Genomic DNA, 11,740 nt, shown 5'->3' with positions numbered 1-11,740 from the left:
AAATACCTCAAATGTCCCAAAACAAAGCCCTCAAATGTCCCATAATTGCTTGTTGGTGGCTCACCTACTTCCAGGTGCCTTGATTGGAGATAATCAGGTCCAGACCTCCTTGTGGCTTCCACCTGCCACTCTCAGCTTCACCAACACCGCCTCTCCCACTCCGTCCCAGTGGGTCACAGTAGTCCTACACACTTTACACTAATACTTACACATTACAGTTAACATTACCACAACAGAGTCCATCCCCTCCAAAGGGCTTTTCCTGATGCATCCCAGCCAGAAGCATCTGCATCTAATCCATCAGTGATCCAATGAAGGATATTGCTCCTGAACTGCCACAGAGCTCTGGCACGTCCACAGGCTTCTCCAGCCCTTTCCTGCGGTCTATCCTTTTTCTGATATTATTCATCCCTTCCAGGGGAACTCACCATCTTCTGCAGGGACTCTTCTGGTCCTCACCCTCTCCTGGGGTCTTGGGATTCTTCTCTTCTCTCCTAGGGTTCCTGATCTTTGCAGCAGCCTTCTCCTGACTCTTCTTGCAGTCTTCTGACTCTTTGTCGGGCTCCACCCTTTTATGCCCCTGGTTCTCAATTACTTACAGGTGTTAACACAGCTGCATCTCATTGGGGGGATAAGATTACATACTGCACCTCCTTAAAATTCTCCCTACAGGTCCCAGCTTGTGTCTGGGAAGCATCCTGTGGATTGTGGAATTTCAGGAGCAAGCTGGCCACTCCTGGACACTGGCCTCCAAACAAAAACACCGGCCCTTTTCCTGGCAATGAAAACTCACCTGCCCCGGTTCTTGATGGCAGATTGCAGGAGACACATGGCACTGCCAAACCAGCCCGAGTTGCCACGGGTGCCAGCTTGGGTCTGGGAAGCATCCTGCGTATCGCGGAATTTCAGGAGCCAGCCGGCCACTCCCACCACTGGCCACCAAACAAAAACCTCGGCCCTTTTCCCTGGAAAAAAAATCACCTGCCGTGGTTGTGGATGGCAGATTGCAGGAGCCACTTGGCACTGCCAAACCAGCCCGAGTTTCCACAGACCATAAAATGAACATATTTTTAAATGACATTTTTGGAACTTCAGGAGATAGAAAATTCACCCCATTTTTTTTCCTGAAGTGAGGAAACTGGTTTTGGTGCTCTGAATGAAAATTGAATTGCTAAGATGTTAAGCTGTAAAAAGGGGTTACTACTCATTTGCATGATAAACATTTCAAGGAATTTCATATGAATTTTTATTATGCATTTATATGCAGATTTAAATAAGCTTTATTCATACACTCCATTGAACAATAACAGAATTTTTTTTCATATCATAAATACGGGGAAAACTTAACTACCACAGATAGGCAATGGTCAACATTTATAAGCTCAGCAAGATTAATATTTGCCATGAAACTCCATCTGAAAAACTGCCTTAATTCTGGTTTGTAGTACTTAATTCTAGTACTGTAGTAATCTGCTAAGGGTTTACCTATTTGCCTAAACCGGTTTGTTAAATGACTTCAAGAATTCTAGAGCCAAAATTACCTGTTTATGAAATGCAGTGATGATTTGCTTTAATGGACAAAACATCAGTCTTTAATTTCTAATAAAAAGCAATGTGAAGTGGAGTTGGAAAGATGAGGTTGTTGGGCAGTTGATATTACCTAGCAATGATCTCTGTCACTGATGGTTTGCAAGTTAATCCTTCCGCTAACAGAAGAGGAGACAGAGTGAAAGGGCAGATAAATAGCTTGAAAATGAGTTATCTCAATTTTCCAAAGAATATTAATACATGGTTTGATGTCCCCTTGGTGCTTGGTAGGAAGCTCAGTGCAGCAGGCATCATTTCTGGGGCTGGCATTATTAAATATCTTCCTGAACAACCTGGATGGAGAGGCAGAGTGCTCCCTTGGGAGATCTCCAGGTCATTCACAACCGTGGGGATTGTGGTGCTGGAGTTCAGAGGATCCTTCACAAACCCGAGGGCTGGGCTAACAAACTCCACAGAGAGCAGCCACAGATGCTGTTTCTGAGCTTGTGGGCTGACAGTGCAGCTCTTCCTGGGCCTGCCAGACAAAGAGGCCATTGTGCTGCAGTGCCACAGCAGGGACAGCACACAGGAGCAGCCAGCAGCTGGCACTGCCACTCCTCTGAGCCTCACCTCCCTGCCCTGTGCTGCTGCCAGCACAGCTGTGGAGCATCACTGCCTCAGGAAACACCACACCCAGGTCACTCACACTCTGCCCATCACTGCTCCTCAGGTGCCTGAGCTCCAGCAGGCAGGAGAGCAGCACATCCCAGCACCCAGGGATGGAACACACACCCATCCCTGCTGAGCACAGCACCCAGGGATGGAACACACACCATCCCTGCTGAGCACAGCACACAGGGATGGAACACACACCCATCCCTGCTGAGCACAGCACCCAGCACACAGGGATGGAACACACACCCATCCCTGCTGAGCACAGCACACGGGTTTTCTCTGGCCCTGCTGATTGCACAGAGGTTCTGCAGCAGAGCAAAGGACAGAGGCTGGGACTAAGGGACAGCGGCAGGAGGAGCTGAACCTTTGGCCACATCAGTGTGGTCCCAGTGGAAGCCCAGGCAGCTCCCAGCTTTGCCTGAGCTTGGCTTTCCAGGTTTTTATAACTGGCTTCTTCACAAGCATAAATCTCTAGAAGCTGTTAATACAGTTTTTGTCATCTCTTTCAAATAAGAAAGTCAGTCCTTTGCGAGGTCACAAAAAAAAAACCCCAAAAAAACCTGTTTTGCTTACTGTGTCTCTCAATATGAACATAAAAACAACATAATAGCTTCTCAGATCTCAGGTTTTATTTATAAAGTGTGTGACAGAACTTTGTACCTGTCCTACTGCCAGTAATTTACATAAAAAGAGACCCAGAACATATTTGGAATCTTCCAGTGAAAAGCTGAACACATCTTGGCACCTTGGGATGGGTTAAATAAGGCCCAAATATCTCACCTCACCCTGCAGATTTGTTTCCTAATGGAATTGACGCAGATCAAAATTATTTCATAGAATAAATCAGTATCACAAAAGTGCAACAATTTATCTAATCATCTGAGCTTGCAATTTATTCCAAATATTTGCAGTCCTCTGCCTTGATGGCCAGCAATAGAACAACCAAGAGTTCTCAGTCCATCCACTCTGGATAGAATTCTGCAGCTAAGTGAGTTCATAGCCTCACATCCAGCAGCCAGTTTCCCCTTAAATAAGTAATTTTCTCAAATATTAGGTCAAGGCTAAAGCATTTGAGGGACATGTTTTGTTTACTTTTCTGGATTCCACTTGGACTTAAGGACCAAAATATGAAAATATTTCTATCAATTGATCTCATTTTGTTAAAAGGTTATAATTTATCCTTCTTCCCTGACCATTCCATAGGTTTTGGTAATGAAACCATTAAACCATTACTATCCTATCCTTCCCTGCCAGCTGCCTCAGCAGTAATTAATCTCCACTGAGTGAGGAGCATAAAGGTGCTTTTATCACCATTTCCACCCTGCATTATAATGATTATATAGCAAAAAAAAAAAAAAAAAGGGAAAAAAAAAACACCAGAGAACATCTTTTGGTAGGAGAAGATTTCATGTGAGAATTTCTATATCCAGTTCAATGTCAGGTCTTCTTATCTGGCAGCATTTAGAGAGCAAAAGAAATTAATCTTGGTTTCTGTAGTTCCCTGTAAAGTGTAAGGTTGTAACTTTTAGAATTTACTTGGAGCCACAGAGGAATTTGCAGCATCTACTCTGGAGATAAATGCTTTAACTTAGTGATATTTGGTTTTTTAAGAGCACTTATATGAGTAGTGCAATAAGTGCTTTTTTTCTATACTATTACCTTCAGCATGGAAAAATTTCCTCAAAGTCTTTCAGCATAGAAAAGTTTTCTCAAACTGCAAAGGCTTATTGCCAAAAACCTCTTTTTGTCACAAATCTATAAACACAAACATGACGACAGCCAGCAAAGCCCAGTTTTTTTCTTGTGCAAATCAAATCTACTTTCCCAAACAGCAGAATACTCTCAGCCAACACACAATCACTAATGATGCTGCTGGCAGAATGACATTGTCTCCAGTGTTATTTTATAAACATTTCCAGCTTCTATTTGCAGCCAGAGTCAATCTTCTGAATCCCATCTCAGAGGAGCTTTCAAACAGCTCCAGCATTAATTTCTAATACATTGAATGGTACAATATTCATCAGCTGTCATGGAATAGTTCACATCGAAAACCAGACAGCATTTTCATTCAAGTAATTCTGTAACTAATTTTAAAAAGTTTCAAACAGTGGATGGCACCTCTTCCAGTCACAAACCCATTCAGCAAGCCTTGATTTTGTCAGCAAAACAGACAAGTGTGCACAGAACAGAGCAAAATCCTAAAATCTGTTATATTTCGGGTTTTTGTTATGGGTGTAGTGCAGCCCCTGAACACAGAAAAATGTATCACAAAGGAAAAAAAGCCTTGTTGGCCAATTTAATGCCAGGAACCATTCCCATGCCATTGTCTGCCCACATATATTTACACTGAAGAACTGCTGAACCAAAACTTTTTTCATTGAAAGACTGGAGTTAAAAGACATCAGTGAAAAATTAAATAATTTTATTTACTTCTGAGGAAGACATTAAAAACTATCGCTTAGAGATGTGTGATAAATATTTTTCCCAGACAGATTTACTACAAAACCAGTTTTGGGATTTTGTGTCCAGACATCAGAGAGGAAAACGAAATGGAGATGCACAGAATCAAGGCGCCATCGCGTGGTGAATCTTGTACTCACACTGCCCTCTACCCTCGAACCAAAAATAGTCATTATTGTCATACCTCTGTGGAAAATTGAATAACATCCTTGTCATTTATTTTCAAGAACAGAACTGTTAAGATAATTTTTTTACTCATAACCCATCACAACTTTCCAAGTAGTTTTACTTTGGGGAGATGAAATTCCAGCAACATACTGGCTACATGTCGTTAAAACTCCTCAGCTTTAATTTGGAAAGTCATATAAGAAGTAATCCATCTCCATTTTCGATGGAAGAATTGCTAAAGGATATAAAAGTATGTGTGGGTGATGGTTATTATCACTGCTTGGAGGGAGGGGGAAGCTGACTGTATTACAGAATGGCAAGAACAGCAGCATAAGAGTTGAACCAGAAACCTCTAGCATTGAAAGCCTAAACTGTTTCAGTCTAAACTGAGATTCTGTACTGATCCTCACTCATCAACAGATTTTATACTTCATCTTTGGGAATGAATTTGTCCAGATCTGAATGCTGCAAATCCTATGTCAGGTTCTATGAATGTAATATACTGAGTAAGGACTGAAAAAGAGGTATTCAAAGCTAAAAGAATTCATTACTATAGTCTGAATTTAGAAATTCAAACAATGGGCAGAGATTGTTGAGATAACTTGCAGTCTTCAGACTACACAAAGAAGGTACACGCCACACACTAATATGGTTGAATTTTTAAAATATGACTGTATTTCTGAAAAAAATTAATGATTCAGGTTCTACTAGAAATGGAAAAACAAAAAAAGAGTGCTTGTATTAGACTTGTACATATAAATATATTGTTACATTTGCCTCTGGCAGTATGTTATTTATGTGTGATTATTGGAAAAGAGCAAGGATAAAATGTAATATAGCTTTCATCACAGCCTGCTCTCCTACATAAACAACTTGTTACTGGGTTATTGTGAAGAAAAATCTTCCGATACAAAGACACACATTCAGTGCTGCAGAAATGCCACAGAATCCTGTGTGCTGCTGGTTTTCTGAACAGAATGCGAACTCATAAACCATGTAACTATGCAGCTCCAATCATAAATACAGAGGGCTTTGACCTTTCCTAGAAAAACACCTACATATTACACTGCTGTAAACTAATTTAAAAATAATAATAGATTTTAGAAAAAAATGTTCCAAACCTGTTGACAAAGCCACCTTCCATTTGACAGGCATATCTCGAGAGAATAGTGTTGGATTATGGTCACATTTGGGGTTTCTAGAAGGTTCTTCTGACACCCTGTGTAAATTACCAAGGGTTTGGTTTTCTGTGCCTAGCACACCACAAGGCTGAGCTGCATTTGAGCCCATGGGGAAACAACTGCTATCAAATGATAAAGAGAAAAGACTTTGTGCCTTGGGATCTTAGCGACAACAGTGATGCCTGTGCTTTAAACCCTTTCCTTTGTTTGCTGATGTTTGCACACGTGGAAGGTATTGTCTGATATCACTGCACTGCCACAAAAGCAGTTTTTCCATCATTGCTGTTCCTTTGAGGCAGTCACCGTGTAGGCTGTTGGACAGCATATTGAGATCCTCAGACTCTGGGTTGCTCTGGACATTGTACAGACGTTGCAGTAGGAGCTGAAGCCTCACCTCTGCATCTGGAAAATGCAAACCTGCCAGATCAAGAGAAAACAACTTAATTCCCTCCTTCATGAGCTACAGTCAATTATCAAAGTCTGGCCACGAACCTTTCACGCTGACTCAGTGTCCATAGTGCTACTCTTAAATTTCCTTTTATTACCACTTTGTATCTGGATAAAAAAATAACTCTATGTCAATTTTGTGTAACTTTAATAAAAAACAAACAGTTTTCTCAGTTTTCCAGGGTGCTGGCAACCCATGCTATTCAATAAGCAATTTTTGCAAGCTTATGGAAAATCTGATGCTGAATCATTTCCCAAGAATGCTCCAACTCTGTAGTCAGCAGCGATAAGTTAAAAATATATAATAGCAAATAAAAATGGAAATCACAGAATCTCTCTGTCCTGAAATCAATGTCATTACAGAAACTTTTAAGTAACTACTGGACTGATACTTCTCAGACAAGAAGAAATCATTTTAGGATTTCTAGTTCATGTTATCTCAAGACTATATTCAGGGCAAACTAAGCTGCTCACTGAATCAGATCTTAGGAACAGTTTGGCAGGTTTGAAGATGAGCAGAGAAAATGGAATAAGTTTATCTGAAGCCTCAAAACTCAGTAAAAGAACATTAGCACCAACATTCTACTATAGTGGAAGGCATAGTAAATCTGATAAAGAAAGAAATTACAAGCTCCAAACTTGGAATACCTGGGAGGATATAAACTGCTGCCTTCCAAAGCACGTCTGTGGTTTAAGGCTTGCCCTATTGCCACCAATCTTAATGGAAATGGAATCCTGCCAGAATTGGAACTGTGGCCTCCAGGAAATAAAACAAGAAGCAAGTGTTAATAAATCAGGAGCACTAATGGGTCAATCAGGGTGGTTCTTGCTAAGTGATTACATGAATGACATAAAGATAGCACTTATCCAATGAATCAAATGGGCCCAAAGAAGCTGTAGCACAAGAGGTCAAGAACTGGAGTCTTTATATTATGTACAATACTTTGGTCTCTCTCACTGACAACTTTTTTTTTCTCAGAGTTGTCTGTTTAAAGACATCTCTCCTTGTTATTAGCATTATCACATACTACAGTGCTACCACAATTAATACTTTCGATTTTCTCTTTAAATTAAATCCATATCAGATGCTGCTGAAAGTATGCTGATTGTCCTGTGGCTGATTTTAAAGAAGGTGGTATTTGTGCTCACTTAAAACCCCTTAAAAATAGTAAACCTTTCTACTAAAATTTGAAAACAGTCTGAAATATCATCATGTTGAGATAAAGACACCCAGTACAAAAAATCCAAACCCATGTGGGTGAGGTTTGGCAGAATTGTGAGTTGAAAAGGCAGGTCTGTAATGAAAGTGCCAGGCAATACTATTTTAGATGACACAAAATACAAAACTTCCAGTCTCTCCTTTAATGATTGCAGTAGCTCGTTCCTCTGCATGCACCACATACATGATTGCATTTGAAGGAACAACCATTTTTGGAAGCAATCACTTCATGCACCATCAGGCTGCTACAGGCAGGCTGCAGGTTTTGGGGGGGATGAGGTTATCTTTTTTCTAATCTGAGCTCTAGCCTTTTGGCAGTTTTTATTTCCTTACTTGCATTTAAATTCCTCACTATTCTAGTCAGGTTAATGTTTGGTGTGTGGGTCAGGATTGTATCCAAGGCTGGGATGTTTCCAAGAGAGTTCGAGACAGGCTGGGCAGCTCAGACTAAAGGAGACAAAGTGCATTCCACACCACTGACTGTCCCTGAGCCACCATAGAGTGAAATGCTGTCCTAACAAGGGAGGCTTTAATTCAGATTTACAGCAGGGTTTGTCTCACAGCTCTGCCTCCTACATGTTAATAACACCTTCCCTTTAAACCCACCATGTTCCATCAATCTTCACTGAAGATTGCTGCCAAGTTAAGGCTGCAACGAGTTTGCTTCAGTTCACTGCACTGCAAGTATTAACTCCTGGCAATCAGCAGCACAGCACATTAATTCCACATGAAATAAACACTTCACAATCCTGTAGAGCTGACCTGAAGAGGTGAGTGCCTCTGCTTCTCCTAAAAGCAAGGACCTTATGAGAACAGTGGAGCACTTCAGGTTACAGGGTAGCTCACTTAGGGAATTGGTAATCTCCAAGAGCAGCTCGGTCAGCCAAGCCCCGAGGCCCTGGGGAGCTGAGCTCCAGGTGAAATGCAGAGATCCCAGGAGGTGCCACAGAACCCTGTGAGGAGAACCAGCAGTGCCTGGAGAAAGAATTTGTGTCCTGGGTACATCAATCAGGGCAAAGAAACCCTGGACCCCAGGACTGAGCTGCCTACTGCAGCAAGCAGCAGCACACATATTTATTGCATATAAATATTACATCTAATACATATGCATTACATTCTATTTATTACATGTATTATTATATTAATAATAAATTACATTTCTTATTTATTTTTAGGTATGGCTCTACCTGACAGCACTCCAGAGCTGAATAGGAATTTTCACACATACGGGATGTGCCACATAGATATGACTCTTTTTTCCAGACCTCTAGTCTTTACTTGAGAGAAAAAGAAAGTGGACTGGTATTTTATAGTTAAAACAGCAGTTAAAACTCATTTGGTACACTAAAAATAAACTGTCGGTGCTTGTGATTGGTATCCCAAACTGTTTTCATCTTTTTCTCTGAAATAATGATACTGTACCTTTTTTTTCTAAACCTTAAAATGCTATATCCTACTTCCAAAAAACCTTTTTATTGCCAAAAACCCACCAATAATATTATAGTAATTAAGCTGAAATCTCAGAAAAGTAAGGTTGAGTGGATTGGCTTTCCTGAGACAATTATTTGGGCAATAAAAAAATGTTTTTTAATGCTTTGCACTGAGAACTTTCAAGAGATTTAAAAGTAGCTCTGCACCTACAGGAAATGTGTCCTGCAACGTCCTATTAGCAGTTCCTCTGCTATACACTTGTAACACACCTATATCCACACCTACACAATGTGTTCCTAACAAAAAGGCAGTTGTGGAATGGCCAGTCCCACTGCACTGAAAACGTCCTGTACAGCTTTATTCTGGTTTTTGAAGGAAGCCAGGCCTGTGGCTGCATTCTTCTCATCTGCAGCCATCTCATCATTTCCCTGCATTCCCTCTCCTCTCCCCTTTCCTCGTCTGTGGTCTGTCAGATATCTGATAGCTACAGGACACAGGCAAACTCAGGTTTGTGCCCTTCCTCCAGAGTAAAGAAAATATCAGATTTCTTCTAGGCCTGGGAGGAAAGAGCCAAATGCCCAGCCCAGGCGTGCTGCTCCAGGTAAGCTGCAGCAGGTGCCTCTGCAGAGCCAGGCAGGCAGAGGTGAGGCAGGGGCACTGAGGAACTTCAGGGCCATGCCCACAAGGAACAGAGTTACCTCTCTCTCACTGCTCTGCAATAAAACACCGCGTTGGGGTTTTTTACCTGAAAAGTATCTTTCAGTAAACAAGCATAGGAATAGCTGTTGGGTTACACAAAAGACCTGAAGCAGAGATTGTGTTCTCCTGTAATCCCTGCACTGAAAGGCTTCTCAGGGACACAGCACAGTTCCAGCTGTTTTGTATGCAGCCCCTGGTGAAACAGTGGTCAGTACAGGATACAGGGGAGAGCACAGGAAAGGCAAACCAATACATAGTATATTCCCTCTGTACACCTATTTAATTTCCACAATGGATCATGGTTTGGACTCAGAACTCATACCCAGCTGGTAAAGTTGCCTCTTACAGCTTGTGAGGGATATTTCTTATTTCAAATTTAAATTTTTTTTTTTTCATTTCTTCTTTCCTCCTGTAAGGTCAGTCTTGGCTTATACCCTGTGATTTTTCTCTCCCCCTTAGCTTTTCTATTACTACAACTTCCCAGGAGAAGCTAACAGCAAAATAATTTCTTCCTTTCTCTGCTGTTATTTTCTTGACTAACAAGCTCTACTCCCTCATCTTTCCCTTACCTTGCTGACCATCTCTAATTGCCCTGTAATAGTCTCATCTCTCTCTGGACAGGACTTCATTGAGTTTTTCAAGGAAAAACACACAGTGTGTGCTGTATATCCCCCACCACCTACATTCTCTATTATGGTCACTCTCCTCTACATTCTCTATTATGGTCACTTTCCTCTACAGGTCTTCTTTCAGTGTTCCACCTCAGCCTAAAAATCCTGAACTACACTCAAAATTTATACATTTTACTCAAATTGTTCCTTTTAGGCAGGGTTATCCAGATTCTGCATCCTCAGATTCTGTACTTAAACATTTTAAGTGTTATTCATTACATTGTAGAATCATCACTGTAATGAATTCAAAGTGGAAAGCAAGACTTAAAGGAAGCTGAAAGTCTAAATTCATCCATAGCAATTGACAATATTGTGCCCCTTTTCTTGCTTCTGTTCTCACTTTTCATCAGACTTGTGGGGTTTTTTTTAAGATGTAATTATCTGTCTTTTTTCTCTCTCGGAGTGAAAATGACAAGAATTGCAGTAACTGTTCTGTCTCTCTGGCTTTTGTTTGTTTATGTCCTTCAGACTGTAAACACTCCAGGCTGGTGTAATCCTTCTTGCAGTGTTGTGGGATAGAGGACACAGGGCTCCTAATCCCCAGCTGAACACTTGTCTCAAAAGGAGAATTTTCTTTAACTGGACCCCAATAAATATAAAGATCATCTGTGTTATTCCTCTCCTTTATACAACAAAATGTGGGAGATGCAATTTTTAGAGATACAACTTTAGTCTGGGAGTGGGGGCAGGAGAAATTCCCTCAGGAGTGGTTCCTCATGCTCTGGCGCTTCTCAAACCCTCACATTCCCCATGTTTCTGTGAGATGCCGTTTGGAGTTGCAGCAATTTTAGCTGGCAAAGTGATTGAGAAAAGTGTCCCATTGCCTGTCTCGGGGTGTGCAGCACTGGCCAGGCTCAGTGTTTGCCTTTGGGGGTCATGGGCATGCCGAGCTCCCTGGCAGGGGCCCCGGAGCGCTGTCACCAGGCTCCTGTCCCCTGGCAGTGCCACCATGGGCGCGCTGAGGGGACAGCGCTGGGGGAACAGCACCGGGCACGGCCAGACCGCGCTGAGGGGACAGCACCGGGCACAACCAGACCGCGCTGGGGGGACAGCACCGGGCACGGCCAGACCGCGCTGGGGGGACAGCACCGGGCACAGCCAGACCGCGCTGAGGGGACAGCACCGGGCACGGCCAGACCGCGCTGGGGGGACAGCACCGGGCACGGCCAGACCGCGCTGGGGGGACAGCACCGGGCACAGCCAGACCGCGCTGAGGGGACAGCACCGGGCACGGCCAGACAGCGCTAGGGGGACAGCACCGG

This window comes from Camarhynchus parvulus, chromosome 9 (genome assembly GCF_901933205.1).
Source record: "Camarhynchus parvulus chromosome 9, STF_HiC, whole genome shotgun sequence".
In the NCBI taxonomy this organism is placed as follows: Eukaryota; Metazoa; Chordata; class Aves; order Passeriformes; family Thraupidae; genus Camarhynchus; species Camarhynchus parvulus.
Note: the sequence above shows the minus strand (reverse complement) of the source record.